The sequence below is a fragment of the Meriones unguiculatus genome, chromosome 12 (assembly GCF_030254825.1).
Source record: "Meriones unguiculatus strain TT.TT164.6M chromosome 12, Bangor_MerUng_6.1, whole genome shotgun sequence".
In the NCBI taxonomy this organism is placed as follows: domain Eukaryota; kingdom Metazoa; phylum Chordata; class Mammalia; order Rodentia; family Muridae; genus Meriones; species Meriones unguiculatus.
In genome coordinates, this window is record NC_083360.1 from 81,867,480 (window position 1) to 81,880,139 (window position 12,660).

Here is a 12,660-nt window from a genome sequence, read left to right on the forward strand (position 1 = left end):
CGTGTTATTTGACTGCCTGATTAATACCTTCACTGCGCTGTTATCCCATACCTAATCCATCCAAACAAGAACTAAGAAGTGCCACATGTCTCCTCCTAATCTATTTTGCCCCATCTTAATAAGCACCAAGTTTATTAGAGCCCACATCTCAAGTCCATCCTTAATTCCTGTGACTTGGTCTTCCCAATGCATCCAGAACCTTCTACATCAGATATAGATCCTGCTCTCTGCTTGAAGACACTGTTGTTTACCCCATGAACTGTTTACTATAGTTCCTGACTAATCTTCTCCTTCCATTCTTGCTACAGCCATATATTCTGCTTACAGCCAAATGACTCTTTAAACTTTGTACCAATGTTTCATCTACTGTTCTAAACTCTTTCCATAACAGCAAAACGTAAATGCTCAACATAATGTGAAAAGCCACACAATTGACTCTTGCCTACTGCTTTCACATTGTTTGCTAGCCCATTGTTCCTTAACCCTGCTCTACACTAGTCATGGTGGCCTTTTCAGTGTTACACAGGCTGAGGGCACTCCAGCCTTAGAACCATGAGTTTATATCTCTTCTTCCCATAATGCTTTTCTTCTGCATCTTTGCATGACTCTCTGCTCCATTTTAATTAGTTCTTTGCTCCAGAGAACTTACCTTGTCAGAGAGGCCTTCCCTCATGGCTCAGTAAAAACACTCATCTTTGTTCTCTCAGTAAATGGACAAAATAAGTATCGAGGAGAAGCAAAAATATACCATAAATATAATGTGTGCTTTTTCTTAGGTGACACTCCAGTGGGTATGGGGACATCTCTATCATCCTATATAGGTAGCTTCTATATAGGGTGATCTAATGGTTTCTACTTCTAGGTGAGGGTGATCTAATGGTTTCTACTTCTTAGGAGGAGAAACTCAGTGGGGATATTTAAGACAAGTGATTTTTATCTCTAGCGAGATGATGTGGAACTCATTGTCATGCTCACTCTATTACCTGAATATATGTATGTATATGTATATGTATATGTATATGTATATGTATATGTATGTATATAGCTGCAAGAGAGTCTGGGAAACGTCATCTCTAATTGGGTAGCTGAATTAATTAAACCTTGAGGTTTTGTACTAAAAGGAAGATGAGAAAAATGGTTCTTGGGAGGCAAGAATGTCAGCTTCTCTTTACCTTTTTCTCTATTTCACAGTACTTGTCATGGTTTGGGCCCTTATGCATTTAATTGCTTCTTTGTTAATTTCTACTACATAAAGTACCAGTTCAGTGGGGAAAAAAACTGTGTTTTGACTATTATATATTGAGAGCCTGGGAAAGTGGCATGAATATGTTCAAATTTTGTTTGCAAGTGAATGAATAATAAAGAATTAGCTGATTTCTGTTTATTAATTGATAGTTACTGGAAACAGTATTAACTTTGAATTTTAGATTAACTTGTTATCTTGACACAAAAGGTACCCAATTAAGCTCCCAATGGGAATATCTCCAGCAGGTATTAATACATTTTTATTGGGCTGAATTCATGGCTACAGGATATATAAAGAGGGTATCAAATGAGTTAGTATCAAATGAGCTTTATATTTTGGTAGTAGCATGCTGTTTTGATACACATGCTGGATAAGTTAAAATTATTGATGTAAGCAACTCAAATGCTCATTATATTTCATGTATAATATGAAAGTTTACTGAAACTTTCAAGATATCACAACCATGAAGAAAATAGATAGATACTTTTGGTTAGAAAAACATTAGCTAGCTCAATTAATTTCTATCTTAAGAAACTGAAGAGTCTGGAGAGATGACTCAGAACACTTGTTGCTTCCACAGAAGGCTGAGTTTGGATCCTAGCATCCATGTTAGGAGGTTCACAACACCCTGTAACTCCAGTTTTAGGGAATATGATTCCCTCTTATGGTCTCTGAAGACATCCATGCCCACGTGTACATACCTGCCTTCCACAGAAGAGGAAGAAGAAGGAGAAGGAGAAGGAGAAGGAGAAGGAGAAGAAGAAGAAAAGTAGGAGAAGGAGGAGGAAGGGAAGGAGGAGGAGGAATGGGAGGTGGAGGAGAAAGAAAAGGAAAAGGAAGAGGAAGATGAAAAAGAGGAAAAGGAGGAGGAAGAATTGGAGGAGGAAGAGAAGAAGAAGAAGAAGAAGAAGAAGAAGAAGAAGAAGAAGAAGAAGAAGAAGAGGAAGAAGAAGAAGAAGAAGAAGAAGAAGAAGAAGAAGAAGAAGAAGAAGAAGAAGAAGAAGAAGCAGAAGAAGAAGAAAGTGAGTGAATTGAGTGAATGAATGAGGGATGGAGAAAAGGAGGGAAAGATGGGAGAAAGGAAATAAATAAGAGAACAGACCTATGAAAATCAACATCACATATTCTTGTCTCATCTACCAATAAATAAGAATTAACACTATTTCTGTATTTGCTTTTGCATTTTCCCCTGCATGTATGTCTGTGCTTATACAAATGATATCTGAGTAGATTCTCATTGGATACATTGTACAAAATGTATCATTAATGATCCCTTTGACTTTCTTACTGATTCCAGTTTCTCCTCCTAAGGCAGCCATTGTCATGAGACTTAACTAGAGTCTGCTGATCTATTTCCTAAAGTACCTTTACAGAGATATGTATATTCATATGTGCTGTGCAGTATCTTTTGATCTTGTAATGTTTTCTCTAAGAACAACTTGGGTCTCCTTATCTTCCTGTAACTTTCTTCTTAATTCATGTTTTGAGATTCTATCAAGACTAACGGGTGTGGTTTGAATTATTTTAATTGGTACATTGTACTTTTTATTTGAAAAACATTTTTAGAGTCATTAATTTGTATCTATGTGCATATGTGTGCCTGCCTGAGTTTACCTGTAACATGTGTGTGTGCAGGTGGCCACTGAGCCCAGAAAGTGTGTGTCAGCTCTACTGGAGCTGGAATTATAGGCAGTTGTGGGCTGTCTGATGTGAGTTCTGGGAACTGAATTTAGGTCCTCTGGGAGAGCAGTAAGAGCTCTGTACTACTGAGCCATCTCTCTAGCCCCTCTGTTTATTTTTATCTTCTGTGTGTGTGTTTGTGTATATGTGCAAGAGAATGTCATACTATGTCTGGGAAGGCTGAAGGAAACCATGTGTGAGTTGATACCCTTCATTTAGCATAGGGGACCCAAGGATGGAACTCAGGTTGTCCATCTTGGCACAAGCACCTTTACTTACCAAGCCATCTTCCCAGCCTTGCTGTTTTTTCATAAGAACAGAACTCATCTAAAAAACAAAAAACAAAAAAAAAAAAAACAACCTGTTTCTATTGATTTATGCTTGAAGGTTATCACGGTTTTGTTTTATAGGCAATGTTGCAGGAAGCATCATTATTGTGCCCCAATGACACTATTTACCTTGAACACAGCCCTAAAAGCGGCATTACTGAATGTTATGCACATTTAACAACATATTTTACTGACATCTGTCTAGTAGTGCTTTCTAAAGAAGCTGTGCCAATGTATCTGCTTGCTGGCCACAGGTTAGCGGGTGATTTCTGATCTCATTATGATATTTGATCATATTTTAGCAGTAATTTGTTAGTATTTTAGCCAAAGAAAAGGAAAACCAGGAAATGCCCATTTCTTTTAACTCATTCACTATCCACACAACTGGATTTTCTAAACGGTTGAAGATAGTAGAAGAGAACAGCGTTCATCACATCTGAGAGGAAGTCAGCTACTGAAATTATTTCACCCCAGTCTCTTAGTCTAGGAAATGGGAACACCTATATCATTGCAAGGTTATTTTCAAAACTATTAGCAAAAGCTCTTGGGCTTTGCTTGGCACATGGCTGGCCAGATAAACATTTGTTCTCTTCACATAACAGACATAACAGTCTAAATAATCCTGGAAGTCTGTTGAATATACAATTAATATATGCAATTCCTTGACGCTAATATGTCACAGGTTATAAGGTTCACCATTGTCTATTGTGACTTTTAGAAAGAAAAAAAAAAGAAAGAAAAGGCTGCCCATTGAGCTGTGAAATATTGACTGTAAAGCTGATCAGAATTACTGAGATGTTAAAATGGAATTTGGAAAACCTGTGTCTGAAAACCAATCAAACACAGTACTGTCTGTTTGGCTGCACTGTAAGCAAACCCTGAGACAGACTTGAGAGCTAATTCTTTATTTGGGAGGCAATATAGAACACATTGGTAGGAGAGAGACGATGTGGAACAGGAAAAGAAAGAAAGCCAATAGCAGGTGCTTTATCAAATAAATTACTTTTGTGAAGAAACAGACACTAATTCCACTGAGAAATCCTAGGGGCCACTCTTGAATGTTGGCCTTGCATTTTCTCCCTCGAAGTATAAGGGAGCTAGCCAGCGTATTCATGTGTTGACTTTTGTTAGGCCTTGGTTGCAGGCTGATTTAGGAACTGCTCTATCAGTTCCCGGTGTTTCTCCCCTCTCTGTGAGCTCACTATTCTACATTTACCCTCACCCTGCTAGTCAAGGCCCTTGCCTAGTGGGGTTACCCTGAGTTTTAAACCTGAGTTGTCAAAACTCTTGGATACTGTCATTGGTTCAGGCTAGGGTCACTGTAACTGCAAATTTGTTGTTTTTACTAGTCATAAAGGCAAACCATAAATGGTTTGAATTCAGAAGTACTTGTATCCCTAACATGTAGCTGCAACCTTGGTCCACCCTGATAATCCTAGCCTGTGACCCATGCCAGCGCAGTCAGTCGTGTTGATAATCTGCCAGGAGGAATTAAAAAATATTCAAACGCCTAGACGTGTTCCTCATGTGTGTCATTGGAAGTGATGGTGGCATACCATTTTTATGCTTGTTCTTGAACCTGTGTTTTCTAATAGGCAAATGGCAACATAATGGACCGTTGGCTCAAAGTCCGTGCTGAACGCCAAAGCCAGATACCCTCCTAGGATGAACCACCCTGTTCAGTTGACTTCTTTGGGTACCTTCTGTGGTGGTGATTTCTTGTGAACATTGACACGGGACATCTATATTCAGAAGCACTATGCTTCAGGTACAGCAACAGATGCAGAAGTCCATACCTTGCCTCTGGTTGTAGGACCCCCAAGCACCCAAGGAGCAGCTGTAGCTACACTTTGAAACTCTTGCCACACCTGCTGGCACAAAATGGTGCCCCGCTGGGAGTCAAGTTTTATAACCCTCGAAGCTCAGAGCTGTCGCCGCCATGGGAAACTCAAAGTCTACCAATAAAACACGAGGGGTAATGGAAAGAATAGCCATTCCTGCTTCACTCGGGTTTGTGGGTCCATGTGTGTATTCTTTCTCTAAAATATAAGACTTATTGAGGCCCATGTTACAATCCATACGATCTACTACATATCTGCAGAATACTGCCCTACGCTGGTATTTTAATTGCAGTGTTAGGGTGCCATTTTATGTCCTATGGTCCCAGAAGATTCTAGAATGTGATGGGAAACAGTGGATTCCTCATCTATGGATCTTCTTCTCACCTCTACTCTGAAGTTGGTCTTTTTTGGTTTAACAAAAATTCTAACACATGAAACCTAATTTCTAACCCCCCCCTGTGCTAATGGGACAAACACTCTGTCATTCACTGGACTGTAGATCGGGTTGAGGGCTGTAATACATAACATCAAACTCATGTGCTGCATAACATGTCTATCCCTGCGAGGACAGAAAGTGTCCAGGGTAGCCATCTTGCCACCCGTCAAATGGCTTTCTGGTTACTGCGAGCACCAGCGCTATGTTGAAAATTTAGTATTAATCTGTTGCTGCCAAGTTGAGCATGTGTTGGCAGTGGTCACTCTGGGCTTTTGCAATGGGCAGTGTGCTGTACCGACCCTCTGTAATGTGGACTTCATTGCCAATTGCACAATGAAAAGTCTGGCTCACCAAACCCAACTTGCTTCCTACACTCTGAGACACTCTAATGCCAGCTTTATAAGTTGCAAGATCTGGCCAAAGGAGGAGAAAGAAGGAGACTTGTCTCCTGAGATTGAGACAGGCACTTGGTCTCAAGTCTGAGCAAGTGTTGTGAACACTTCCTTGAAGCTGGTGACCTTGGTACTACTCTTTTCACCTCGTTCTAGTCTTGGGCCTTGAAACTGGGTTTCCTAGTTGATACTAGGATGAGGTTTGGATAATCAGATCAACACCTATAAAGAAAAAAGCAGTTGGGGGCAGAATTGAGAAAAGGCTGAATTCAAGCTGCAAGGGAGGCCTGGAAAAGTCGTAGCTGACTGGGCAGGGAACTCTAAAGCAAGCATTAATCATCAGGATTTTCCTGCCTCTACCAAGACAACCAGCTCTTCAGAGTTTGTGTCAATCATTGTCAGACAGCTGCAGCCCCAAGAAGTGTGTGACTATATGGAAGTGATTCTTTATAGCAAATAACGGCCCTGCTAAGGCAGCCAAGAGACCCTGCAGGCCCCACTGCTTGCAATTGGAAGTAGCCTTCCTTGAGGGGGGAGGGTTTGGGAGGCATCACAACTCTGATGGGCTTTTTTCTTTACCCTGGTAACTCTTGAACTCTGATAACTTGGACTTTTGCGTTTCCATTAGGGCAAGGCGTTCTACCAAGGGGGCAGAGTAGAAATATTGATTCGGAAGTTGCAATTACCAAGAAGAAGAGGGGGGTTAGTGTGGTAATGGGCATCAGGAACTTTATTTCCCGAAGAGAAATGCTGATTGTTGAATGTCGAGGGCAGGGAGGATGATGAGTCCAGGGGACTGGAGTGAAGGGGCACTCCTTTAGATAAATGGGGACCCAAGAGTAAAAGTGGATGTGAAATGACTGCAAACACAAAAAGTACAGACAAATAACCTGGATTTCTTAGGAGTGAAGTTTTATGGCATATCGTCAGGAGCACAGCCGGAAGGATGGTAGCTGGGGACACGGGAAATAAGAAACACTAGAAGGGAATTACAGGTGCCACTGTTAGCCAGAGAAACAAGGATGGAAAAAGCTGTGGAAATTCCTTCACTGTTTCCTTCACTGTTTGTTGTGAATAGATATCCATACATTCCCAGACTCTGATTCTTTCCTCTCTTCTTCATGCTGTTTTACATAAAGTGAATATCACTCAGTAATACTGCAGATTATTTGGGAGTAACTGACCGACTTTGGGTGTAAGTTCACATATGTGAAGAAAAGCGGGCATGGGTGATAGCTGGCTACAAGGGAAATAAACAATACTGGAAGGCTAGTGAGTGAGCCATTCATTTTGGTGAGTTCTGCCAGGTAGCGCCTGCGAGTGTAAAGATGCATTTCCCTGTTATGAGTGGGCTTCCTGTTGTCTTTCAGACTGGAAAACTGAAAAACGTTCTCCTCCTCGTTCACCTGCCATTCTGTTTGTTTTTCTCACAGCAATGCCCTATCCCGGAGTCAGCAGTAGCTTCCAAGAGCCGCTGCTTTGAGTTTCAGCCTTTCCTCAGTACGACAGAGCCAGCCTCGTTACGTCACACCTCCTCACAGGCACCCGATCTGGACAGGACATCCTTTCCCATTCAGAGGCGTGAGTCTGGTCCCAGGATCACAAGCCATAGATGTGCCCGGGGTTGGCCACCAAGGGTTTAATAACTTACACACTCTGCTTCAGATGTTTGCCCTTCAGAAAGAACGCCCTCCTGGGTCATGAAGAGAGCCTGCTTACTCTAGAAGGAGGGCAAACTTCCGCCTCCGGGCACACAGCTACCTGCATCTGCTCTTACTTGAGGCAGAACACAGTCCATCCCAGTATGTTCTGTGGAAAGCCCCAGGGTCTCTCTAGGCCTAGAAGGAAGACAAGGTATCCCCGGAGGCTCCCCAGTGCAGCCCACAGAACAAAAGGGCAGGCTAAGCGTGATTCTATTATCTTCAACCAACAGTCTGAGACAAGAAGCTGAGGCGGCCATCCATTCTGACCTTTCTCAGCAGCCGCCTGGCAGCCTTTTCCCCTGGAAAATGAAACTTTCCACAGAGTCTGTCTTAATTATGCATGGACATAGTCGATTTGCATATCCAAATACTCAGGGCTGAGAAGCATATGAATACTTTCAGCCTGGTGGTTGGCTACAGAAGAAAGAAAAAGACTGGTAAGCTCAAAATGTCCTCTAACCTGTATATAGTTGGTATTCTGTATCCTCAGGGCCCACGTCTGTGGAGTCAAATAACCCTAGCTTGAAAGTATTTGGGGAAATCACATCTGTACGTGCCACTTTTTTGCAGACAGTACATTACCACAACTGTTTCTATAGAAATTTGGTGTGGGGAATTTGAAGCCATCTAAACATGATTTAAGGGACACTAGAGCAGGAGCGTAGGTTGCTGCAAATACTATGCCATTTTTTTCAGAAGGGAATCACTCTCCTATAGACACCAAGGGCTAGCCATACAGACATGGTACTGATCGCCTTCCGCTAAGAAAACTGTAACTGTACAGAATTGACTAAATTTCATCGTCTTTACCATTACTCTCCATTACAAGGCCACCCCAGTAACCTCCTCCATGCATGCAGCTTTCTGTAGTCTTGTTACCCCTGGACTATTTCAGCCTACCAAAAAGAAAATCATCTGGCAGACAGAATCAGCAGTGAGTTATTGTGGGTCCTTGTAAAAGCTTGGCGCTTCCTTGGGCCTTAATTATTCACTACCTGCAAACAGGAAAATTTGACTATTATCACCCTGAAAGATATGTGCAGTCCTGTCCTATGTCTTAAACCTTCTGATGGCATTTTTTTTTATTAAAAGGTTTGCTTTTATTTTTATTTATGTGTATGCATGCTTGCCTGTGTACTGCATGCGTGTGGATGCCCTCAGAGGTTGCCTGTAGGTGGGTTTGAGTATAGTGTGTGTGTATAGGCCAGAAGAGGGTGTTGTGTCCCCTGGAACTGAAGTTACAGGCACTTGTTTTCTGCCCCCACAAACTCAGGTACTCTGTAAGAGCGGCCGTCACTCCTGCCCCTGGAGGGAAAAATCTTGGGGATCAGCTCACCACTACAGTGAAATGCCTGAATATGGGTGCCTTTATAAACAAATAGGTATAGTTAGTGTCTTAGTAGGGGTTTCTATTGGTGCAACAAAATACCATGACCAAAGAGCAAGTTGGGAATGAAAGGGTGTATTTGGCTTAAACTTCCACATTTCTGTCCATCACTGAAGGAAGTCGGGACAGGAACTCAAATAGGGCAGGATCCTGGAGGCAGGAGCTGATGCAGAAGCTGTGGAAGAGTGCTGCTTGATGCCTACTTCATATGGCTTGCTCAGCCTGCTTTTTTATAAAACCCAGGACTACCAAGCCAAAAGATGGTACCACCCACCATGAGCTGGCTCCTCCCAAGTTGATCACTAATTGAGAAAATGTCTTGCAGCTGGATCTCATGGAGGCATTCTCTCAACTGAGGCCCCTTCCTCTCTGATGACTCCAGCTTGTGTCAAGTTGATACCCAAAACCTGCTAGTAAGGTTAGTTAGCTCACAAGTCTGGGCCCCAGAGCCTGAGTGCTGGTTTCTGCTTAGCCCTTGTAGGACTTTGTGATGGGCAGTGTTACGGTAATAGAAACATGTTGGGAAGGCAGGGGTCACACCACCAGACCAAGAGCCTGAGAGTGATTCACAGCTGCTTGCTCTTTAAAATAACCCTTCATCAAGGACTGAGTGATCCCCTCAGAATAATCATTTTGACCTGGGAGCATGCTCTCGATGAGTGAGGGATGAGGCCCCACCTCTTCACATTATCTCATAAACTGGTGGGGACAATATCAAAACATTTCCAAGCCATAACAGAGACATGAGGAAAACATCTTGAGTCTCACATCCATCCTACCATTTCCCAGGACATTGAGGATATGTTTTAAAAATTCCACAGAAGAGCATCATTAACCCAACTGGATTTTCTACTGCTTTTGAAATCAGCTGTGGTCAGGGCTCAAGGAAAATTAGACAATAAATTTCAGTATCCAGGGAGACAAGGGTGCAGCCAGTTCAACATGCTTCAAGAAGATGACTATCATAAAAGGATGTGATCTTGTCGGTGGGACCATAGTCAGTAGGCTGTCAGCCTCCCAGATTGAGGATGGGAAGCAGGATTGGGTTTCTCCCTGTCCTATTGGTGAAATAACTGAGTCTTGGAGAGTTAAGTAATTAATAAATAATGTGGCAGGCTAAGAGTAAGCCTAACCTTAGAACTCATTTTCTTAACCTCTAACTTATCTGTCTCAGAGTCAGAATGTTTGACCCACCCTTTCTTTATAAGCACTTAGCATCAACCGTGACAAGTCCTGGGATGAAAAAGAAAAAATAATCCTCCCAATCGCACCCTCCCTCCCTCGTCTTCTCTCATGCCCCTCCCCCAGTCCAATCTGACCCTAGTCTATCAGGTCTCCTCAGGACTGTCTTCTTTGTCTTCCTCTGTGGACTGGTAGGGCTGCTCCCCCCACTTAGGACCATGCATAGAGATAACTTAGAACCCCTGCGCAGAAGTAGCCCATGGCATCTCAGTGTCCAAGAGGGTCCCCCAATAATAGGAACAGGGACTGTCTCTGACATGAACTCATGGGCTGGCTCTTGGAGTGTTTTCTTTCTTATGTAGGCTGTGTGTATGTTCATGGGTCAGGTTGTGTGTCTCGTGAAGTCATGTTTTAAAGGTAAAACATTTCAAAATTAAAATTCCGTGGCATGGAGAAATACTTACATAATATTTTCCTTTGGAATAAGATTTGAAGATTTGAGATAACAGTTATTTTAGATAATTCCAATTTTGTGAAAATGAAAAGTTAAAAAAATCAGTTATTTATCTTAGCAATGAGATTGTGAATATTCTTTTTTTTTTTTTTTGCTTTATTCTGTGCATTATTTTATGTGGGATAATGAGTTATGATAGGTCCTAATGTGATTAGCCCGAAGGCTTCTCATTAGCCCAGCATTTGACTTCGTGCAAATGCACCTCATTGCTCTAATCGGCCACAGGAGTAGCATTCCTACCTCACAATGTGTCTCTGAGCGATTTCCCTGCATCTTTTTGTCAGGGCTCTATGCTTTCTGTCTTCTTTGGGTGAGTGAGTTCAGCCCTGGGGCTGTGGCAGGATGGGCTGCTCTCTCTAGACAGTGCAACAGAAAGCAGGCTGGGGGTAGATATGAAGATGGAGAGGCTGCAAGATAGGAGTTAGCCTTCGCACTTGATGCTGGCCATGGATCCACATCAGCGTATTGTGTCCTAGAGTGTGCAGAGACGGTACTTTATGCTCTGCAGAACGCCTTCACATCAACAAAAGGGCTTCAGAGTACAGAGCTAGCTGTCCTCGGAGGCAGCTTTTGCATTCACAGTCCCCTGCCCTAACCTGTAAAACTATTTTGCCATCCAAGCGCCTCGTCTGTGAAAATCTTCCTTAGAGTTTGAATGTATATAGAATTAGTCATTACTTTGTCTGAACTTCAGGAGCACATTATGCATACCTGCCACTTTATGGGCAGTTTATGGTAGATATTAGAATCTAACAAAAATTCTGCTTTTCATGACCTTCTCAGGTTAAGGACGGAGTCATTCATATGCACTTGGCATTTAGCGCCACAGTTAGCACAGGGGAAAAGTTCAAATTCATTGATGTGAAAAGAAAAAGAATCCAGTCAAGGCAAAGCAAAGTAGTTAACATTATCTCTGTTTGGGAGAAGAAACATCTGGTAAGTGATGCAAGTTAAATATTTAGGTCAGTGTAACATTTAAATTTGTGATCTTTCAGCACTGTGATTGGTAGTAACCTGTATCATCATCATCATCATCATCATCACCAGACACAACCACTACCACCACCACCACCTCCATTACCGTCGCTAGCGCCACCATCATCATTTCACTATTATCTTCACCGCCATGACCAGAAGACAGGTACCACCACCACCATCATCATGATCATTTTCACCACCATGACCAGGGGACAGACCCACTCCCACCATCACTGCTACCACCATCACCTGGCATTGGCTTAGAAGTATCAATACTGGATGACAAATAAAAGCTCTACTGCTCTTTTTGGTCCTCTGTCCCTTACCCTTCTGATTATGACTCTCCTTCCATACTTCTTTCCTCTACTCTAGATGCATTGGCCATGATGGAATATGTGCTAGCACATCTTAGAATAAAAAAAATAAAAACAAAAACAAAAACATTTTCCAGTTATCTGACACAGTTCTGACATATGAATACTAAATATATACTTTCTATGCCACTGAAGCCAGGAGAGATTTACTTTGGCTCACAATTCGAGTGTGTAGTCCATCATGGCAGGGAGGTCATGGCAGCAGGAGAGGCAGCTGGCTCCATTGCACAGGTCATGCCAAGAGGCTTCATTTGTAGGTGATTGTAGGCCCTGTCAGGTTGACATCAATATTAATCATACTCTGAGCAGTAAACTTGATTGGGTGGCCTTCAAAGTCTGGAAGGAGAGAATGTTCCCTAGCTGAGAACTGAGAACGTTTCAGAGGGGTGGCTGCACAGATTTTTCACTGACTTTAGAGTGAATGTGGAGGATGAGCACCTAAGCCTCTGATTGATTCCCCAATGAGCTGCTGACTTGGGAAGTAATTTTAGACCAATCCCGTTATATCTCTATGTCTTAGTTTCTTCACATATGAAAACAAGAAGCCTAGTAATACTAAGTTCCTTCACAGTGTTACAGAGCTTATATAGGATCATGT